The sequence below is a fragment of the Aotus nancymaae genome, unplaced genomic scaffold, assembly GCF_030222135.1.
Source record: "Aotus nancymaae isolate 86718 unplaced genomic scaffold, 86718_ANA_hifiasm-v0.15.2.pri h1tg000016l, whole genome shotgun sequence".
NCBI classification, from domain to species: Eukaryota; Metazoa; Chordata; class Mammalia; order Primates; family Aotidae; genus Aotus; species Aotus nancymaae.
Genome location: NW_026988428.1, coordinates 47,152,432 through 47,164,537, shown reverse-complemented (window position 1 = coordinate 47,164,537; position 12,106 = coordinate 47,152,432). Strand labels below are relative to the sequence as shown.

At 42.2% G+C, this 12,106-nt stretch overlaps 1 pseudogene; it reads right to left on the bottom strand.

The window, feature by feature from the left end:
• Window positions 1-1,667: 1,667 nt before the first annotated feature.
• LOC135275324 (carboxypeptidase M-like) lies at window positions 1,668-11,253 on the bottom strand (annotated as a pseudogene).
• Between the last annotated feature and the right edge of the window lie 853 nt (window positions 11,254-12,106).

The window sequence follows — 12,106 nt, the reverse complement described above, 5'->3', positions numbered from 1 at the left end:
AATATTATCTAAATATTAAGTAATAACTATATAGGCCCAGATTCCAGTCAGGAAGAATTTCTCTGTCCTTTCTATTTCCTTTACTTACCTTGCAGGTTTTACATTTCTCTGACCTCATTTTCACCAAAAAATAGTAGAAGGAAAAAGAAGAGAGGAAAGAAAAGACAAACCCCATGGCTGGATGTGTCTCAGGTAGAAAAAAGTTAAATAGGAAAACAGGCGGCATTATGGATCCCCAGCAGAGCAGCCAGGATAGAGAATTCCAAGCATGGAGAAAGCAGTTTTGGATAAGGTGGGTTAGGTCTGGCCAACAAAACCTCCAGGTGGGGCCAGAAACATTCTTCTGGGCTCCTGAAGGCAGTTGGCTTCACCTGTATTTGTCTGAGAAGAATACACATCTCACACACAGGCATGCTAGGGAACAATTCCCAGCAGCAATCATTCCCAGCTAATTTCCTACACATCTGGATTTGCCTTGAAAGTTAGACAGTGCACATGGAGGCCAGCTCTGCCACTGGACAGGATGGACCCTTTCTTAGCTACAAACTGTGGAAAGCAGAGACTATGCAGGAGCCCTAAGGAGTAGGCGTTGGATCTGTATCTTGGACACAAGAGAGGTTTGGATGCTGCCTGGACCTGCTGCCTATTGGTTGTGGCCTATGTTTATTTATGTTACTTGGAAAGTTACTTGGAAAACTGACAGAAAGCCGCCCAGGCACAAAAATGACAGCTTGTGCAAAATTACCTGAAAGCTTGTGCATCCAAAGTGACCATTAGGGAAGGCACCTTTGGAAGTGGCCTGCATGCAGAAATGCACACTGCAGCTTGGGGTTGGTGGGGTCAGGCTAATTAGTCTAGAAGGGAATGTTTTCACCTGAGGCTGGAAATCCAGTTCCAGTCTACTGTCTCCCCTCCCGTCCTCCCACCCTAGGTTTCTGTTTATATTAGTCCCTCTAATAAGAATATCTCTCTGCTGGGCACTGTGGCTCACACCTGTAATCCCAGCACTTTGGGAGGCCGAGAGGGGGTGAATCACAAGGTCAGGAGATCAAGACCATCCTGGCTAAGACAGTGAAATCCCATCTCTCCTAAAAACACAAAAATTAGCTGGGAATGGTGGTGTGCGCCTGTAGTCCCAGCTGCTCAGGAGGCTGAGGCAGGAGAATTGCTAGACCCCGGGAACTAGAGTTTGCACTGAACTGGAGTTTGCAGTGACCCATTTCTTCTTCCATGTTGCCTACATAGCAATCTCATCCTTTCCCTTACCTGGCTGTCCTATTCTGAGAGTGGAGAACTGGGGGCCCTCCTCCCACTGTATCCTGTCTGAAGAGCTCTTTTGTTGAGCCTGCAAAATGGCTTATGAACCATGATACTTCATGAACAAATCCAGCTTCTTGTTACTAACTGAAAGATCTGGCAGTATTAGCTCCCCATGGTTGCATGGCAATAATTAGCTGGATCTAGTAGCAGCTGTCCCTGTTAGATGCGAGGTAAGCATTACATTTCTCCAAGGTCTTCACTACTCTGTATTGTAGTTTGGCTTTGAGCACCCTTGGGGTACACTGCACCTTTTCTAAATGTTTTTATTCTAATTACACTGCTATCACAATTACTTATTTGCATATCTGTCTCCCCTATTCAACTCCAGGGTAAGGTGTGTGTCTTGTTCATCTGTCTTGGTACAGTTCCTGGCTCACAGTAGGCAGATGCAGAATAAGTATCTGAATGAAGGAGGCCCTTGGTAATAAGGAACATGTCTGAGCATCTCTCAAGCCATTAGTCATCTCCACTGCTCCTATGATATCAGCTGATAAGGACACAAGGAAGGGCCTATTGTGCCCAAAGGTGTTTTAACCACTGCTGGATCAAACTAAACCAGTGGGCACTTCTGGGTGAAGGCAATAAGGAGAATGGAAGAAATGAAGAGAAACTCACCTTGGAGTGGATACCAAGAGTAGCCATTTGTAACCCCATTAGGAAAGTTCATTTTGTTTTTACTCTCATCTCCTTTCCTCATGTTGGGATTTCTTAAAGCATAGGTATGTGCAAGATATTGAAAAACCTCACCATCAGGAGTTAAGCTTTGGGAGTATAATGCCCTTTGCTGCATTTAAAAGATGAACCAAGACCTTTAAACTGACTTTAGAGTAAGAGGAAACACAAACACCATATTAGCAAATACATAATCACATGACACACAGATGCTCCAATTTCCCTAGAGAGAAATCCTCCATCCACCTTGATAAATGCTTCTTCTATTCTTCTTTCTACTTTATAAGAAACAAAGCTATAATAAACAAGGTGATAGCCCCCAAGTAAGTCAGATACAAATCCAAACTCCTAAATCAACTTAAAAATTAAATGTTCTCTCAGTCCCTCTTGCTAATTTCTGGAGGTAAGGACAATTTCCTTAGGTATTATAGGGGTGAAAGAAAATTACTGTACTATTTTGGGTTCTCATCCCACAGAGTTTTAAGAACAGTCAACAATTACTGTTCATATGATTAGCAAAAAAAGGTGAGTTGTTCCAGTTTTATGTTATTTTAGTCATGTTGTCTCTTGTCAGAGAATCTAAATCTGACTATTTAGATCCTATTTTCTAGAATGTAAATTTCACTATTTCACCGACGCATGTCCAGTTGCGGGTTGTCAGTTCAGCTACACTGCCCATCTGCTGTTAAAGAATCACAGAAAGGATGGCTAGGCTTGGGAACAGGAAGCTCTTTTCACCCTGTCAGAGAAGTGAAGTGGGGAAGGGATAGTTGATTCTCATCCAGAGGCAAAGAGGTAGTTTTCAGTCCCACTCTGGACTTAGGAACCCAGGACCGGGTCCGCACCTCCTTACCTTAAACACCATTATCGAATGGGTAATTGGCCATGAGGGTACCACCGTGGAGGTTTGCAGAGAGGACGAACATCTCCATGTTCAGCACTTCATGACTGCCACAGTTTCAGGCTGCCTTGAGACATTATTATATTCAAAAGCATCAGGGAAATTTCGATGCGAGTCATGCTGGTTGTAATTTTCCCTTTAAAAGAAAGATATTTTAAGGCTTGCTGATAGGGCATAAGGGAGTGGATTCTTACAGTGTCAGGCCCTTTGTTTTAGGCTCCAGGTGTCTTTCCAAATGTGAATGTGGGTGTGGTGATGGCTGACCTGGTGGCCTGCCATTGACCCACACTTGGCACTCTCACCCCATGGCATCCCCTCCCTCATGATCTGCTCTTGCCAACGAGACACAAGCTATTGTGATGCAGGCACAGGATTGATAAGTGTCTGTATTTTGGGACTTCTGCTCTTACATTCTCCCTTTTAGGACCCTGAGACCCCAATGGTAGCGATGTGAAGAGAGTCCACGGGGAGAAATGAGGAGCCCAGGTGACAGCCAGAGCTGAGACTCCAAACACATGGCTCCAGGTCAATTGTCTCAGAAAGACCAGAGCTGAGCTCCAGACCTGTGGCACGGAGAGTAGCCATCCCTGCTCTGCCCTGCCCAAATTCCTGACCTATGGAATCAATAGTAAATAAAAAGGCTGTTGCTTTGAGGCACTAATTTTGGAGTGGTTCATTATGTAGCAACTTGTGACAGAAACAACAGTGAACACATTAGTTGACATAAGTGTATTTTTGAAAAGTGGAATGGCTGTGTTTAAATATGCTAGAAAAACTTAAAATTGGAGGAAATCAAGTGGTGAGATTTTGTTGAGCTTTGGTAAAGCAAACACATTTATAAACTGCATAAATATAAATGTATATTAAACATCTGAGAAATTCCAAGTCTCCAAAGGCAGCTTGAAACAAAATAAACTGTTTAAATCAGAGCTTCTTCAAGACCCGCTCTTGGTTGTGGTTAGGTCTTGGACTATTGGCTTAATAAATCAGCCAGTCATTACCAAGGGCTTGCGTGCTCTGCCATGCATTGGGGATTTAACAACGATCAACAACACAATGGACAGGATTCCTGCCTGCAGGTAGCTTGTGGTGTAGTGGGGAGAGAGACATGAAGCAAAAAATTAGATATTGAAAGTTGTGCTCTGAAAGTAAAGTGCCAGGTGATCTGAGAGTTTATCAGGGCATCTAGTGTATGACAGGTTGGGAAGAAAGAGTCTAGAAGGAAATGCTATTTAGGCACCGGGAGGAAATGGAGTGTGTAAATTACTGAGGTGAGAAAGCACCTGGTCGTTCCAGGACAGGAAGGAGGCCCAGGGGGGTGGAGGCAGGGGAGGGCGAGGGAGTGGCAAGTGAAGATGGAGAGGCTAGGTTGACACCTGTGCAAAGTAGCCTGATTGGCATTTCCTCCTTTGGCACGCCAGCGACATGACACCGGCTCTGAGGGCTGCCATAATGACACACTCCTCTTGCCAAGGTCAACAGGTGCCTGGTGGGAGCCTTTGTGTTGTGTTGTGTTGAAATAAAGATAGGCCAGCCCCTCTTTACCTTCAGATGCTGTAATAACAGTCAGGCTTTTTGACAGCTTCGAATCCATCTGGGTTCATGGAAGGTATGATGTGTATCTGGGTACTGTCGATCAGATTTGTGATTTTAGGGTCTCTGCCATCACTGGTTATGAGAGAGTCGATCAATCAGATGGAGCAGCAGTTCCCGCTCAACAATCTGTACGTGTAAAGAGAAAAGAGGACAACATTAGGTCAGCGACAGTAAGGAAAGCAGCCCCTACAGCGCAAATTCCCCAACAGGGGTCTGCACACATGATATCTCAGACCCAAACCAGTTTGTAAGACCACTCTTTCTCAGGCATGCTTATGCTGTGACAAGTGGCAACCAGGTGGCAGTCAGTCATGGGGTGCGCTAAAAATGTTAGAGTTAAAGTACCTATTTGTAAATAGCTTACACATTACAAAAATGAATTAGAGTGGAATAATGCTTCTTTTTCTTTTTTTTTTTTTTTGAGACAGTCTCACTCCATTGCTTGGGCTCAAGTGCAGTGGTGCGATCTCTGCTCACTGCAAACTCCGTCTCCTGGGTTCAAGTAATTCTCCTGCCTCAGCTTCCTGAGTAGCTGGTGGCATGCCACCATGCCCAGGTAATTTTTGTGTTTTTAGTAGAGACAGGGTTTCACTGTGTTGGCCAGGGTGGTCTCGAACTCCTATCTCAAGTGACCCACCTGCCTTGGCCTCCCAAAATGCTGGGATTACAGGGGTGAGCCACTGTGCTCAGCTGGAATAGTGCTTCTTATTATAACAATTTCCATTTGCTTGCCTTCCAAAGTATCTTCCGGAGTAGTAGAGAAAGAGGTGGCATTACAGAGAAGCACAGGAATCATGTATTTCCATGAGAATGCATGGTGCAATGAAGCTTATGTATGTATTGGTGGATAACAGACTTAGAACCATCACATTGTAGATTTCATTTTTTAAGACAGGGTCTCTCTATGTTGCTCAGTCAGCTTCCAACTCTTGAGGTCAAGTGATTCTCCCACCTTAGCCTCCCAAGTAGCTGGGACTACAGACATGTGCTATCGTATCAGACTACAGATTTTTATAGGGAAAATCCAAGTTTGTGATAAGCATAAAGAGGTTTCTGATTTTTACATTTGCCTATTTCCTGGTTCTCCTCTTCCATATCTGTGCAATTTTGGCCATATCAATGTATTCCTGATTTCCACATTCTCATGTTTCTGAGACTTTAGTCACTTGTACATCATCCTCATAATTATTTGCCATATCTGCATATTATCTATACACCATCTTTTACTTTTTATTTTTAAAAAAACTGGGTCACTTTTTACTTACCTTAAAATGAAACTTCATATCATTACCACTTTTCTAGATATACATTTCTAATATACATTAAGTAAAAGCATGACTATTAAAATGTTAAAAACTGTCATATCCACCTAAAATTAGCTTACATATCAACAAGGACTGGGAAATTGAATGTCTGTGAGAGACCTTGCTTTTTAATCTCTGCCCAGGAGGGAGATTATTTTTCTTATTTAAAAATATGAGTGTAAATTTCAGTCTTTCTGCTTAGACTACATGGAGTTCTCCCTGTCATTCTAGGTTCAAGACATCTGCTTCAGAAGAGCCGATGTTGTTGAGGGTTAGTAAAGGAGAACTCGGGGCAGCAGGGGAGTAAATCAGGAGGGTGCTGAATCGACATTCACGTGCAGGAAAAGATTTCATGGCACCTCAGAGGAATTTCCAGTCATGACTTTACTGTAGGACGTCAACACTGTGACAAAGGACAAGTGATCCTTGGATGACAACTCCTCACTTGATTCCCTCATTGGCACATAAAGAGACCACATTTAAAAAATTAGTTATCCTAATGAACACAGAAAATTAAAATTGGGACTAAGAAAATTTGGGGCTTGGGGCAGTGGCTCATGCCTGTAATCCCAACACTTTGGGAGGCCTAGGCAGGTGGCTCACTTAAGCCCACGTGTTCGAGATGAGTCTGGGCAATGTAGCAAGATCCCATCTCTACATAAAATCAAAAATTGGCCGGGCACAGTGGCTCACACCTATAAACCCAGCACTTTGGGAGGCCGAAGCAGGCAGATCACCTGAGCTTGGGAATTTGAGACCAGCCTGACTAACATGGAGAAACCCTGTCTCTACCAAAAATACAAAATTAGCTGGGCATGGTGGTGCATGTCTGTAATCTCAGCTACTTGGGAGGCAGAGGCAGGAGAATCCCTTCAATCTGGGAGGTGGAGGTTGCAGTGAGCCGCGATCATGCCATTGCACTCCAGTCTGGGCAACAAGAGCGAAACTCCATCTCAAAAAAATAAACAAATTAATTAAAAAAATAAAAAATTAGTCAGGCATGGTGGCACACACCTGTGGCTCCAGCTATTCAGGAGACTGAGGTAGAAGATCGCTTGTGCTGCCCAGGATGTTGAGGCAGAAGTGAGCTGAGATTGCACTACTGCATTCTAGCATGGGTAACAGAGTAAGACCCTGTCTCAAAAAGAAAGAAAGAAAGAAAATTGGGGATATGGAATTATAGATTCATAGGCAACCATAAAATTTAGAGTCTGTATTCAATTCTGACTTCAACATTTTTCCTACTCATTTTTTATCTTCCTCTTCCACTACCTTTATTTGCTTTGTTTTGTTTTGTTTTGTTTTGTTTTGAGATGGAGTCTCAATCTGTCGTCCAGACTGGAATGCAGTGGTTCGGTGTCAGCTCACTGGAACCTCTGTCTCCTGGGTTCAGGAAATTCTCCTGCCTCAGCCTCCTGAGTAGCTGGGATTACAGGCACCCGCCACCAAGCCCAGCTAATTTTTATATTTTTAGCATAAACAAATACACACATACAGACAGTGTTCTGCTGTAACTCTTAGTTGGACAGATTGAATAAAACAGTGTTAACTTTTGAAACTAATTTTATTGAAACTAAGTTTCTATGCAAATAGTTACTCAAAACATCTCAATTTTCTAAATCACAGTACAGCAATTCATTTATTTTTCCTTACATATCCAGAAGAAAATTAAGATGAATTATCTGGTGAATAACAAAGAAAATGTCACAAATCTGATAGTATTTCCCTTTTCTTTGATGAAAGCCTGGCTCTGTGTGTAATAAGGGAGATGTGCTGTGAAAGAAGCAGTAGCAGTGAATCCGGTAATGTTCTCATGTTCAGTAAAAAAGACTCTTACTGTTACAGTCTAGTCCTGCCAGTCCTAATAAGCATACCGATAGAATGTGTGTGTCTTATGAGATTGATACAAAACACAAAGCTAAATTTTACTTTACAATAAAACTATATTAATCTCCACCTTCAACCCCAGGTATTGTGAGAAATGTGGAAAATAGTGGAGTAGCTGGTACTGGTAAAATTAGCAGTAGTATTAGTCATTATCAATGTCACTCTATGTATTAGAGCATATTTATGGACCACTGCACCAACAGTACATTCAAATAAATTGGAGTATAGAATTGTTTGAGAATTTTGAAGTTGTACTTTTTAAAAATGAACAAAACCAAAAATTTAGTTCAGTTAAATATTTCAGCAATTTTAAGGCAAATTTGTCTTGACTGTTTAGAGTAAAAATAACTTTTATTACAGCCATCAGCAAAAAAGTCAGCATAGTCTGAGCTTAACATTTGCCAAATAGGTCTAGATGTCCAGCAAGCTCCGTTTACTAACACTGTGAAATAAAGGTTTATTATTGTATGGACGACGGGAGAGTATTGGTACTTTCTGATTACAAATACAGAATTCCAAAATATTAGTGAGCAGAATTTCTTAAAAGATGTCACTGAAAGAAGTTTGGTAAAAAAATTTTTTGTTAACAAGAATGCTTGACAAATAGAACATTTTCTTTTGTATGTTTTAAAACAAGCTTGTCCAATCCACGCCCCATGGGCCATACGGTGGGATGGCTTTGAATGTGGCCCAATGCAAATTCATAAACTTTCTTAAGATTATATTATATATATAATAGAAATTATATATATATTAAATATATAAAAAGAAATATTATAAGATTTCTTTCTTTTTACATTTTTTCCCGCTCATCAGCTATTGTTAGTGTTAAGTGTATTTTATGTGTGGCCCAAGACAATTCTTCTTTTTCCAAAGTGACCCAGGGAAGCCAAAAGATTGGATACCTTTTTTGCTAATGTGAGAGTGTCCCATGGTCATTATTCTGGATATTAGTAATCACTGCATAGTTCTCTAGAAGATGTAGGAGATGGAACCAATAGTGATAGTCATCCTAGTCTTTTACCTTTTACCTATTCTTGTTACTTCCTGTATTGTCTTTAAATTTTTCTCTTCCAAAGTATTGACTGTATGAACGCATACCTGCCCTCTACTGTATTTAACGGAGCTGTTACTCATGTACACCGCTAGATGGCAGGATGAGCTCCTGCTCAGTCTGAGAGCAGGTCCTTCATTTGTGGATATTTAAGTTTCTACTAGATTCCATACAGCTGAGATGGCACTGGAGAGACAGTGGTAGTCAAGGTAGATACAGTTCTTGCCTTCATGGGGAGATAGATGATTAATGATAAAAATGAAAACATTTAATAAATCCAATGAAAAACACAGGTTCTTGAGTGTAAATATGTGTGATCTGAACATTAGATTCACTTAAAACTTGATAAGTACACGAACTACAAGTTTCATTAAAAAGATAATTTATCTGTCTGTCTACCTATCTATCCATTCATCCATCCGTTTATTTATCTACTGAGATTGAGTATTTATTTATTTATTTATTTAGATTGAATCTCACTCTATTGCCCAGGCTGGAGTGCAGTGGTGCAATCTTGGCTCACTGCAACTTCTGCCTTCCGAGTTCAAGCGATTTTCATGTCTCGGCCTCCTGAGTAGCTGAGATTACAGGCGCCCACCGCCATACCTGGCTAATTTTTTTTTTTTTTTTAACTTTTAGTAGATACAGAGTTTCACTATGTTGGCCAGGCTGGTCTTGAACTCCTAACCTCAAGTGATCCACCTGCCTTGGCCACCCAAAGTGTTGGGATTACAGACTTGAGCCACTGAGCCTGGTCCCCCATTTAATGTATAGTCTTTGTTAAAGTTGCATCAGAATGATATTTAGAATCCTTGTTCTTGCTTTGTACCTGGGACACTGCCTTGTTACTGATGCGGCTTTGATAAGTGGAGGAACACCAGGATTTTGAGTTGAATTAGATAAAACGACGTCCTTTAAGATGCATATGCAGGGTGCCCTGATGTTTTACACTCATGGGGATATGTGAGAGAGGCCATGCTGTTAGGCACATGTTGGGGCAAGGGCAAGAGGACAACAGTGGGAATCATCAACTTGGGTGAACCCAGTTTTTAACGGCTTGCATTTGCATCTTAAAGGTTGCCAGTCTGAGTCTAAGACCCAGGGCTTTTATGCTAGACAAAAAGCTGTGAAAAACCTTCTGAGGACCCCTTTTCCTTTCTATTTGCCTAAAATAATTTCTTAATAACTCCTACCATGTTATCAAGGTGGAGTAGAACAGTATTTCTTTTTTTCTTTTTGTTAACCCTGTCCTGCATTCTCTTAAAAAATCCTATTAAAAATCTCTCATTTTCAGGCTAAGTCCCTAGTTGTGAAAGCTATTGGTAGGGCCAGGTTTTTTTTTCTTCTTAATTTTAATTTCTCTCATTTGAGAATGTTATAGTCATCATTGGGAGCCATCATTCACCGGTTTGTGAAAGTGCATTCCTCTCCCATCTTTTCTTTCTTTGGGATTTAAGAAATTGTGGGAAACTAAGACTGTTCTAGACTGTATGCCATGCAGTTTATGTTATGATCTATTGTCATCTTTGCAGCCTCAAATTCCATTTTCAGCTAAGACTGTGGGTTTGAAATAACTTGTTTCTACAACTGAAATTCAAACAATTCTAGGTATTTCTGACTACAAAAATCTAAGATCTTTGCAGAGCAAGCCTATCTGATGCTTTTAAAATATCTTTTTATTTTTCAGACAGCCTCTCAGTCTGTTGCCCAGGCTGGAGTGCAGTGGCATGATCATGGCTTACTGCAACCTCTACCTCCTGGGTTCAAGTAATCCTTCCTCCTCAGCCTTGAGAGTTAGCTGGGACTACAGGTGTGCACCACCACATCTGGCTAATTTTTTTTACTTTTTTTTCAGAGATGAGGTCTCAGGCTGTTGCCCAGGCTGGTCTGAAACTGCTGGGCTTAAGTGATCCTCCTGCACTGCCTCCCAGAGTGTTGGGGTGACAGGCATGAGCCACCACTCCCAGCCTGATGCTTTTGAAACATATAGTATTTAATAGTTTCTGGGGCATTCTTTTGTGAACATTAGCCAAAACTTCTTAAAACCACTCTCAATTGCATTTTTTATAGTACTCTAGGACAGGAGTTGGCAAACTTTCTGCAAAGAGCCAGATAGTTAATTATTTGGGCTCTGCGGGGCCATGTTTTCTGTCACAGCTACTCAGCCACACTCTCGTAATGCAGGAGCATCCATAGACAACAAGTAAACATGGGCATGGCTGTGCTCAATCAAAGTTTATTTATACAAATAGGTGGGTGATGGGCCACAGTGTGCAGACCCCTTCCAAGGAGCATGTTTTCTGAGACTTAATGTTTTTTGTGATTTCCCCCCTTATTCTAAAATTAGTGCACTAAGGACTTGAGTTAGTTGAAGTATTTGGTTTGTTGGGTTGCTTTGTTTGAGATGATGTTAATTGTATCCTAACTTGACTTGTGATTCTAACCCGAATTTCAGCAGAGCCCTTGTTAGGAATTAGAGCTGAAGCTTGATGAATGTTGCTTTTACTATTTCCTAGCATGACTCTACAAAAGCCTTTTCACATCAGAGGCTGTAAAATATGCTTTGTGAGGGTCTTGATCTTGAAGTGGGGGAAGGTGACTGAAAGGAAGCTTCTCCAGAGTGCAGCTATCACCCAGTGAGACAGAACCAGAGTGATATCCACATCTCCGAGTGAGGTACCCCTTTTGTTTTAAAGGGACTAATTGAACAGCGGGATTAACCCCCCAAAAAGGCAGTGAAAGCAGCCCAAAGCCATCCAGCCAAGGCAAGGCAGGGCAGTGCCCCACCTGGAAAGTGTATCAGTGATGGAGGATCGGGGTCGGGGGCGGCATCACCTCCTTGGTTCTCTGAAGCAGATACAGCATTTCACTCTGAGACTTTGGCAGCATACAGACCAGGAAAAGGCCGCCTTGCTGAGAACCACCATGAGTCACAGACCCGGATGACAGCCCAGGCCAGCAGCCCTGGCCAGACCGGCGCCTTGTTAGCACAGGCCATGGCAGAGATTTGGACTAATACTGAGAAAGCTTGCAAAAAGGAACTCCCTGTACCACAAAAGGGAGAGTTGAAAGTGGAGAAGGGGATATGACCAGACAGGCCCCTTCCCCACAAGATCCAGCAACCAGAGTCCCTCTCCCGGGAGAGTTTCACAGTTAATACATCCTCCACCCAGGAAAAGCAGGCTTGGCAGAGGGAAAGGGCCTGCCATTGGGAAGGCGGAGCTAACCCCACCGTTACAGAAACCAGGCGAAGAATAAATAGCAGCCTGGCTGAGACTGAGGCAGCCCAGCAGCGCCTCCACAGGCAGAAAATGGACAGACTGTCTCAAGTGGCACACAGACACCTGTGTTACAAAAAAATAAAAGCCACAC